At 33.4% G+C, this 10,822-nt stretch overlaps 1 long non-coding RNA gene across 1 annotated transcript; it reads left to right on the forward strand.

Moving 5' to 3' along the window:
• The first annotated feature begins 1,882 nt into the window (after positions 1 to 1,882).
• On the forward strand, positions 1,883 to 7,733 carry LOC120323417. The gene is made up of 3 exons (XR_005563817.1): positions 1,883 to 1,956; positions 5,409 to 5,498; positions 7,418 to 7,733. It is a non-coding gene; the product is annotated as an uncharacterized LOC120323417 (long non-coding RNA).
• Positions 7,734 to 10,822: the final 3,089 nt, after the last annotated feature.

The raw sequence follows: 10,822 nt of genomic DNA on the forward strand, positions 1-10,822 counted from the left end.
TATCAATATAAAGATATCTCTTTTGCATAAGTCTCCCAGAAGGGAAAAAAAAAAAAAAAGAAAAGATATTTGATTTATAAATACAGTAATAGAACTTTCCAAGATTTCCTGGAAATTGGTAAGTTGATTCTCTTTTAGCATTCACGACAATTTTATTAATATTATGCACAGAGCAGAATATATCACAGCCTTGAAATAATTATTTGTATAAATATATACAAATTTACCCTTCCAGGACTACTGGATATCACTAACTAGAAAAACACCAAGGTGCAGATATTCTGGTAACATTGCAAATAGTTTTGACAATAGTTTTTTTTCATATGCTTCACATGCATTTGTGTCTTTGCACAGATGAACTATGACTGTATTTGTCTAAATGATCAATTTTTATTTTTTTTTTTCAGATACAGTTGTAGTAGATTCTGTGGGGATTGTTGCTCCTCTGCAGGGAAGTCCATATTTGGTATTTTGTGATATTGGCAGTCTGTATCACCATGCTTTCTCTTACTGCACTAACACATGTGAAAGAAACTGTATCCATGTAAATAGGAGGAGAAGGCATTCCCCAGTGTAATGCCTTTTGCATACTGATTTAGGACTGACATATGAACATAAGAATCTACCAGTCTAGTTCTTCATAATACTATCACTCTTAAGGTGAGTTTGTGTTGTGGTTTAACCTCAGTCAGCCACCAGATATCAGGGAGCCGCTCATTCAGTTTTATCAAAGTTCATTATTCATTAATGCAATGATCAGAGAGAATATCCCCAGAGGTTCATATCCCCAAAATGTTTTTAATAGACACTACAGGAACTCTATCCCCTTCCAAAGTACATAAAAGTTTTGATTTGGCTGGGCCAGCCCAGTTGGTGGATTCTCAGGTGTTGACTAACCATGTGGGATATGCTAAATAAGTATCTCAAAGTTTGAAAGTTTTAACACCCATAGCTCTCAAAAAATTAACTCTACTGTAGCCCAAACCAGCACAGTTTCCCACTGTCATGCGCTGCTTTTAATCTGTATTGCAAATGAGAACATAAAGTAGCTTAAATTGCCAATTATTTTGTTTATTTTTGTTTTCCCTTAAGCACTTTATACCAAGCATGCTCATGAGAATAATTGCTAAGTTACATGTACTTTCTTAGACTTGAAAGACAACTAAGCTGAATGACTCCCTTTATGCAGATAAATTTGAGCTAATGGAACCCCAGCTAAAGGACTCATAATAATAATAATAATAATTAAACCACAATATCTTTCAAAAGAAAAACATCCAACTAACCAGCCAAGCACAAAACCATCAAGAATAAGAAGAAATCCAGTCTAGGGAAATAAATTATATCACTAATGTTTTGTAATAGAAATAGCTCTGCACTCATTCTGTTTCCTGTGTTTACTACCAACTGATTTCTGACTAGTTATCAGTAAAGGTCACACCAATGCAAGCAATTTGTATTCAACATCAAGGGCAGTGCCAGAAACTGCAGCTATGATACCACATCAAAGGACTGACTGTGACATGAACCTATAGAGATAGATCTGCAAAAATTGCCTGGACAATGACTATTCCCTAGTACCACCAAAAGCTGTGTTGACAAACGCTCAGCATGGTATATACAAACCCTCCTGACAAAGAGGAGTCATCCTATCAGGTCGAAATGGTAGACAGGAGGGGTGTCCTTCCTTCCTTCTTTCATTAAAAGTACAAAAGGCAGCAACAATAACCAGCATTTCGATTTCTAGCATCTAATATACAATAAGAACATAATTCTTGATTCAAGGACCTGGTACTTGTTCAAAACAGTGTTCTAGAAAATCATGGTCTCTTTTCCGTGATTCTTGTCCTCACCAGACTCAAGCTATTTATATTTCATTCACAGAACAGCTTCAAAAGAAGAAATAGGTACCAAACCTACCTATCTCAACACTATTCAAGAAGGATAGTGTTCAAGGTAGGGAACTGTTTTGTCCTATAAGAAATGTGGAACAAGTAATTTCAGAAAAAAATTTGAATTTTGGCCTTCTTACATCTGAGGCAATAACTTTGTAACTGTGAGGATATTCAAAGGCTTTCCAGAGTTTTACCTATGCTGTAATGAACCTGGGTAGCTAAATAGAGGCAGTATTACCATTTTCTAGCTCTTTGATAGGCATAAAATCTAATTATGAGTTAGGAATTCTGCTTTCAGTTACAATTTATTGCATGTTGTTTGCAATTTTAGCTATTTCCTTGGTACATAATTATTTTTCTTGGCCTCTAGTAAAATTTCTATTGACATTAAGGAGGTAATTTACCAAACAACATTTCTTAAAGTGTATACCTAAATCAATATAGGTAGGTTATTTCCATTATAAAAACAATAAGTTCATCAACAGTGATCTCTGTATGACCTGAAGGGAAGGAAATTAAGTTCAAAATACTTAAATCAGTATCTGTTGATTCTTCTTATTTATTATTCATGGGATGCTATACACCACTTCGATATTCCTAGCAATAACAAAAAAATGTCAGAGGTTTCCTAAGAGGCCATCTCTTCTTTCTCCCCCTTCCTCCTAAGTGAAAAATCAAGCTTTTATTGCTTGTTGTTCCTTTGTATTGAAGTTTGGCTCATTCAATCTGATAACAGAAACAAAAGCCATGAAAACATAAACCATGAAAAATTGATAGTACCAATCTCAATTGCCTTATAATGCTGAATAAAATAAATGTACATAGATTTATACCAGTGGGAGAATATTTCTGATGATCACCAATGTTAGTACATTGTCAGTATAAAGTAAGATAATTATATGTACAGAACTAAAAGACCACTCTTCCTAGCACTCTTGCACAATCAGAAGCATCTGGTCTGATCTTTTGCCTTAAAAGAACTCAAACATGACTTGTTGGAATAAAAGAAATTAAATCACTGATGTGTAGAAGGACTGGTTACACACCTTAGAAGTCTGTAATTTCCTAAATGAATTGAGTAAAGAAGAGAAAATGACATGCATTAACTCCCTAATGGTCTTTGAATTAACAAAATCTTGGCAAGAGTACTAAAAATGAACCCTAACTTTTAAAAATATATACTATTGATGATCTTCAATCTTTGTAGCTCAAATCTCTCTAGAAAGAAAATCCTTTATCTCAATTTAAATACTGAGAAAAAGGCCACAGGACACTGAAGACAAAAAGTGATAGAATTGTGTGAGATTTAAAATCTAAAATTATTCATGATCTAATATATTATAATAATATTTTTAGTATTTATGTCATATAAATAGATAAACCCAAATTCTATATCAATATTCCTCTGTCTTTGTACTACAGATATTTTTCGTTTAGTTCATTGTTTTCTTGGTTCATTTTACACATGTTTAGTAGTAATTAAATAGAGACTTAAAAATACAGTTACCTCCCCTTTCTCCACCCCTCCCCCACTCTCTAAACAATACATTGAGTTTTGAATAAATAATTCAGGTTACTTATATAAAGCCTCATTTGCTTGCCCAAGGTCTGGCTTATTCTTTAGTGATCAAAGTTAATTTTGGTGTACCCTCAACACTTTCAACTGTGCATTAAGTTTATCAGAAGGCACTGTTCATGGGATGTAACTTTACGACAGCTGTAATACCACTCCATGAAAAGAAGATCTATTCTGACTAACTTCAACATCTGACTTTCTCTTAAATAGTAGGTATCTTGAGTGAGGTTTGTTTGATCTCTGGAATGTCACATCAGGATGTGACTTACATCTCAGTCCAAATGAATACCCTAAATAGATCAGATGAAGCAGCCTCTGGAGAGGGCTATAAAAAAAATTCCATGTTGATAGCTGAGACCACAGATATAGATATCTATGTTTTAGCACTAGCTGTCTTTTAGAGATTGCATGTTTGTTGATAAAACTTTCACTTCTGCTATTTTTTCCTCTTAGTAGTCGCTTAAAATGAGACACTCATTTTAAGTGTTTTCACTCTAAAAGTCTTCAGAAGTACTCATTTTTATAGACCACGTAGGGAAAGCAAGCACTTACTTTCAGAAGATGAATCTATTCTATTTGATATATTTAAGGTGTGTCTCAATAACATAATTTTCCTCTCTGTGAGTGTGTGTTTTTCCCGTGTGCTTGAACAGAAAGTGACTAACACATTCAGTGTTTGATTGTATCTTTAAAAAGATGTAAGATGAAGTAATCGCAACAAAATACAAATATCAATTTTCACTGAGTATGGAAGCCCTACATAATCAGTGTTTTTCATTAGTTTTCAAAAGTCAAATATATTTTTAAGAGTAACTTATAAGATAATAAGTAAAAAAAAGGGGTAATTCCTGTGACTATATTTTATAGCTGTTGTGTTTTTCTTCCCCTAATATCTATGGCCTGTAGAACAACTAGTTATCAGACTATTACTTTTCATTCAGCCAAAGCAGAGCAGGGGGCAGGAGGCAGGAAAGTATATTTTCAGATAAAGAGTTTCAAGAATATTGAAAGATTCTTTGAGTTGTTTTGGGCAGTCATATAAATGTTATTGAAATCAGTTGACATTTTACAGAAAAATCAGTTGTAGGAGAATGGAAGGTAGTGCACATTAAATGCACTGTATGAATTCATATGACAATGGTTACTCTCCACTGATTATCTATAGATCTTCTTTAAAATTTGAATGACTCTCACAAAAGCACAGGCCAAAATATATGCCAAAGTGTGTAGTCGCAGAAGAGTTGTATTTAATTAAGTTCCCGCACTGATTTGGGTTCCTAAATGTGCTTCAAGTTGGTAAATTAGTTTCTAGGCTGTGTTAAAATCTACATAGTAGCTTATTGTTTGCATATGACTGGAGTAGCATGGTCTTGAGATTCCACACTTGGTCTACACCATCCATCCACACTCCTCCTCATATGGAGTTTATTTAGTTTGAAGTGGCACACGAGTCAAGCAGCACAGAAGTTATTAAGAACACTTATCTTGTGATGAAACATGTATAATACAACATATGAAAAAAGATCTGTATTCAAATCTAAAGATTTCAGTGCTGAAAATATCTGCACAATTGCTTGCTAAAACTTTGGTTTAGAAGTGACGACTAAAACATGAACGTTGTAAGTGACTGTGGGAAACTAGGCAGAAGAAATCTGAACTCCTTTTGGCACTTAAATCACATCAGTTTCAATACACTGTGAAAAGGGTTAGGATATTTAGGACTGTTAGTTAGATCAGCTAAACTGAAATCTGTTGTCATGATTCAGCCACTGCAGGTTGTGTGGAGACTCTGAATGATTGTCCAGACCAAGGGGAATAAGGTTTATATCACTTGTAAGCAAAAGCAAACTGCTCAGACAGGGAAGGACTGATCTCACCGCAGATGTAGCAGATGCTTTCTTTTTGAGACTGTTTGCTATCTCTCACCTGTTTTTCAGCTGCTGACAGAAATGGAGTGGAGGGGGATTACTCATGCAAACAGCAAAATTGTCAGGAAAAAACCTGAATACTTCTATGTCAAAGTTAAGGTGAAACTGATAGTCTAACACTTAGTTTCTTTTTTTAAAAGTCTCTGTGTAATTGTTTTAAGAATGTAATTAAGTCACTTTAAACTTAAATGATTGTTAATTTGGATTGCTTTTTCTGAACAGAGGATTGCTTTTGTTAGTCTGAAGTAAACTATCTAATCTATGCTTAGACCCCTAAACCCTTTGGCTCCTAAACCCTATTAGTCTAAAACTCCTCTTTGGCTGTGTTAATGTGTTGAACAAAATTAATTACAGGATTGTACAATAAGAAGTTCTTGTGTGTAGTAGTAGTGCAGTTATTTCCTTTGAGTGGAAAAAAAAGAAGGAATTTTATGAAATATGTTAGTAGTGCTCTCACTTTATGCAGAGAAATGGAAAGAATAGTCATGACTGACCCAAACCTACTTAGATATTAAGCACATAAAAATAAATTCTGCTCTAATATGGATTAATCTTTGAAAAATATAGCTATCTATTTTTTTTACCCTTAATAATTGTAGGTCAGCATTTTATTTTTTTTTAGAAATTAAAAGTAAATATTTTATATTTATATTAGTCACAAGATTGTTAAAGTATATTGGACTTTTTAAAATAATTTTTCTCTTAATTCTACCTAAATTCATCCCTGAAATCTTTGGTTAAACCCAAATATTTACACTGATCTACAGGGACACGCACACAAAAGTAGTGTTTAGACAATAGTGAAAAGAGTTGGCTGGTAAGAGCTGGTAGAAAGCATTTGAAGATATAGTTCTGCTATGTGTGATATAATTATTAAATAATCTCCACAAATAATTATATTAATACATAATTTGATATCTGAAGAGAAATTATTCTATGCATTATTAATGCATATGATGGTATTGTCAGTCATCCTACATTAATTTCAACATTCTGCACTATGATAAATATGTATGTGTGTGTGCATACATGCTATTTTTCAGCATCCAATATTTCTTCTTTCGGTAATATTTAAAAACCACAAACAAAATATTGCATTCAGAATCAGTTAGGCTCAAAACAGTGTGAGTGCTTTCAAAATCTGAGCTTGTTTCTAAACACGGCAAAACAAATCATAGATGAAAACGATGCTTAAATAAAATTTGTTTAGTTCCTAGAGAATGGTACAGAAAAATGTTGTCAAAATTGCTTAGTTGCTTGAAGGTACTTTAGACCCTATACCTGAAGATGGTGAGCATGCATGTATTTACAGCTGCAAATATCTAGATAAGATACAAACAAATGCAAAAGAGATTTAATGTATCCAGTATACTTAGAACAAGTTGCACTTTGCATTTTAAAACTCCATGCTGTGTTATTTCAGTTACTTCACTTAAAATCAAAGGCTTTTGAGTAAATTTTCAAGGAGAACCTTTTCTAAGAGATAAGAAGATCTGAATTTAAAATTTGCAGTTTCATTCTTCATATCCTGGGGGATTACCACAGTTACTAAAACATCAGATATTTTCTTTAGAACTATGTCTTTCATATCTCCTACTCAAAGCAGGCACTGTGCAACTAGAAGTGTCAGAGACACGCACCGGGGTAGAACAAGCTGTACAAGAGCCTATTACACCCAGCATTGCAGCCAGAACAGTGACTTGTTGTATATATAAGGTACAGGTAGACCAAACAAGATTAAATTAATATTTATTTGTCTTACACCTGTACATAAGTAAACCAAATCATCACATTAAGCATTTCATAAGACTGTAACACAAGATATGTCATAGCAGTCTGTAAAATGTTACTGCAAAAGTGAGTTGAAGCATAGGCCCACAAGCAGGATTCAGTAAAATATATCCAAGTAGTAAAATCTGATAAAGAAAAGTAAAGAATGTAGAGTAAGAAAAAAACGGTATTTGGCAAAATGAAAATAAGTACAGATATTAGAAGATCATATTTGATGACCTTAGCAGGTAAGATCACCTCATTTCTGTTGAAGAGAGATCTGTGGAACACAAAACACCAGTGAAGAGAGAGTCAAGATGGGAAAGAAAGAATATTGCTTTGGTTCTGGCTTCCCTTGTCGAAGAGTTCTCAGACACAACCATCTTGATCTCATGGACTGAGAGAGCCAAGGGCTGTGGCTGTCAATTCTGACTATACAGTATCAGCTCCATGTTGCTCCTGTTTTAAGTTCTAACTGTTAAAAACTGTTTTATATACTCAGTAATAATTACTGGTAATGAGTAAGAAATAAGATTGACAATGTTTATTGCTAGTGAATAGCGACGAAATAAATTATTATCCTAAAGTTTAAAACTGTCCTCATCTCTCCATCATTTCCATTCACAGTGATTTCTAATTTCCTAACTGAATATTTGCATACATTATATGTATCTATTATGCAACTATATATGTAAAATATATTCACGTTCGTTGCATATAAACATTGCACATTTGCAGCATATATTCAGTCTGCTGGTCTCTTGTGCTCCCAGCTAATCTTTGAAGGTTATGCATCACTTCCTTCAACTCATCTGACCTATTGGGCTTCTGTTCATTGCACCATGGAGTGCCAGTGCTTTACCAGATTAGTTATTCCTGGATCCTCAGCTGCAGTAACTTTATGTTTTAGCTTAAGTAACAGTTCTGCAGTTAACCAAAGAATTTTACCTGTCATTTAGCATACCTTACATCACCTTTTAACATTGCCACCCTGCATTTCATCTTTCCACGTAGCCAACTAGGTACTGGGAAATCACACTGGTAAAACTAATGATTTTCAAAATCTCTAAATCACTTCACTTCCTGGGATTTTTTTTTTTTTTTTTTAATGCCATTTACTCTCTGGAAAAGTATGTCTCTATTGAAATCTTACCTTTTCTTCTGAAATAAAAACTTGATTTCCACCTGGATATACCTGTGATTTAAGTCTGGTAACTGTATGAACAGCAGAATTATCTAAAAAATGTATAATTGGTTTTCCTTTAGTAGTTTCATTTCTTAAAATACTGTGACTAGTCTCTACCAAGATAAATACCTACCTTTGTATGTTTTTACATAATCTTTGTGCGATGTGATTATAACTTATATGAAAGATGACAGAACTAGTTCAGACATTGTTAAAGACTTCCAGCTAATAATTACCAATCTAAAATTGACACTGTCCTTTAGAAGTTATTTTATTTATATTGAGATTTTTTTGGCACTTCAGGACTCTTAAGGGTAATACAGCAAGTTGCTAGTTAATTGTTTTGATAAAAGAATTGGTCTTATTTTGAAAAATATATTGATAGTTCTCTCTTATCTGGAGAAAATATAGCTGAAATGTACAGTGAAACACACTCTTCTGTTTCTATATCTGAAGGGAAGAGAAGTTTAAAGAAGGAGAACACTTCATTGGGAGGTATCGAGAATGATCAAACAACCTGAATTCATATGTATTACTTGGTCCTGAGAAAAGTTTGAATAGATTGGACTCTGGATTAACTGAAAGCTGAAAAAAGCTTAACATTTAGGAAAGACATTTTCTCTTTTGTTATATTATTTCTGCTGCATTCAGGGAAATGTGATTTTGTATAGTCTTTATAATAGGTAGTATTGCATCAGCAAAAAACCTCATCCCACAGTGAATTCCTTCTAACTGGAACAGGTTAGCTAATTCTTTGAGGAAAAGACAAACAAATAAAAACCCAAGAAAACTAAAAAAATGCTTATCTTAGTTAATAGAAGCATACAAAATTTATTTTTCTGTGTTATTTTTCTTTCCATATAATCAAAATCTCTTTTTTTTCCCCACTGTATTTTCCAATTTGGCTGGTAAAATTAAAAAGAAATTTCACTGTCCTCCTTATACATATTAATAATAAATTGCAAGAGCTAATTCTGGGAAGAACTAATAGTGAAACTTCAGCACTTTTATTACTATAAAAAAGCATTGTCTCTACCATCTTTTACAAAGACTTAAGAAATATAATCTTGTAGAGTACTATATTTTTTCTTATTATCCTTAAAGGGAGTACAGTACTTGTAATCTTATGGTTTCTACAGGATGGCTGTAAGTATATATGTAATATTCATGTGAATTTTACTGAAGTGGAAGAATATATTTGAGTAATCTCATTTTCTCTGCTATATGGTTGTAGGATTACATACATAAAAATTCCATGACTACACTTGGTGATAAGATACATAATATTGAAACTTGCAAGCTTTTCCTTTTAATAAGGTTTGAATTAGATAAAAGATTCAAAGTTTCTAATCAGCTATTTCAATGCAGTCAAAATAATTAAAGAATTTTCAAGATAATTTATTGGTTTTGCACTGTGATAGCTGTTTTATAAAAGTTTTTTAAGTCACATTCCTAATGTCAGTCATTAGCTAGATCGTGGAGAACCAGTTATACAGAGTGTATGAATACAGTAAAAGGTATTAGAACAATACCAATCAGTATAAAAAACCAACTAGGTTCAACATACCATGCACAGAGCAACCAGTAACCAGTCAACAGGAAATGCCAAGAGAGAATTTTTAAATCTGACTTTTCTAGAGGAATCACTTCAGGACTAATTTAACTATTTCGGCACTGTGGTCTCTTCCAACCTTACCCATTCTGTGAATCTGTAATTTTAGGGCACTTAATGAACCACCTAAGTTAAGAACATAACCACCTATTGTTCATTATATTATTGAAGGATAAATATTCTCTAGGGAGAAGTTCAGATTTTAGGTACACTTCTTCTCTCCACTATTAATATAGAAAGTGGAGAAAAAATATATTTTAGTAAATTGCTAATAATCACAGGGAATCAATCTTAAATCCTTATGTTGGTTTTAAAGGAATTCTGAAATGTTGAACAGAATACATCATATATAAATAGATGTTTTACTGTGAAAATCTGGAAAGTAAATATTAACATATGAAGATTTTAAAAGCTAATTTCAAAATTATATATTAAATGTTAGAAAAAGAAACACCATATGGTATCAGGTACAGTTCCACTATCTGCTGATTTAGAGTTGATATTAGCTCTGTTCAGACTGAGGGCACAAGGGTTCTAGTCTTCATTGCAGCCTTCCAGTACTTGAAGTGAGGCTACAAAAAGCTCAAGAGGGACTTTTGACAAGGGCATGTAATGATAAAACAAGGGGTGTGTGTAGAACTGGACATAAGCATGTTTTTTCTCAAACATTCTGACAGATGTGGTTGGAAGAGAGGGTCCTGTGGAGGTGGGGCAGTCTACCCCATACTCAGCACTGAAGTTTGTTGTGGAAGTGGGGTGCTTGTGGATGTGTTTGTGGCTTGTTTGCCAGCGCCTTTTAGTGTTGGTGCATTGTGGCTTGTGAGCCAGCACCTTTGAGGAGTTTATTGTGGCAGC

The sequence above is a fragment of the Pipra filicauda genome, unplaced genomic scaffold (genome assembly GCF_003945595.2).
Source record: "Pipra filicauda isolate LSUMZ 115617 unplaced genomic scaffold, ASM394559v2 scaffold255_size1097351_pilon, whole genome shotgun sequence".
NCBI lineage: Eukaryota > Metazoa > Chordata > Aves > Passeriformes > Pipridae > Pipra > Pipra filicauda.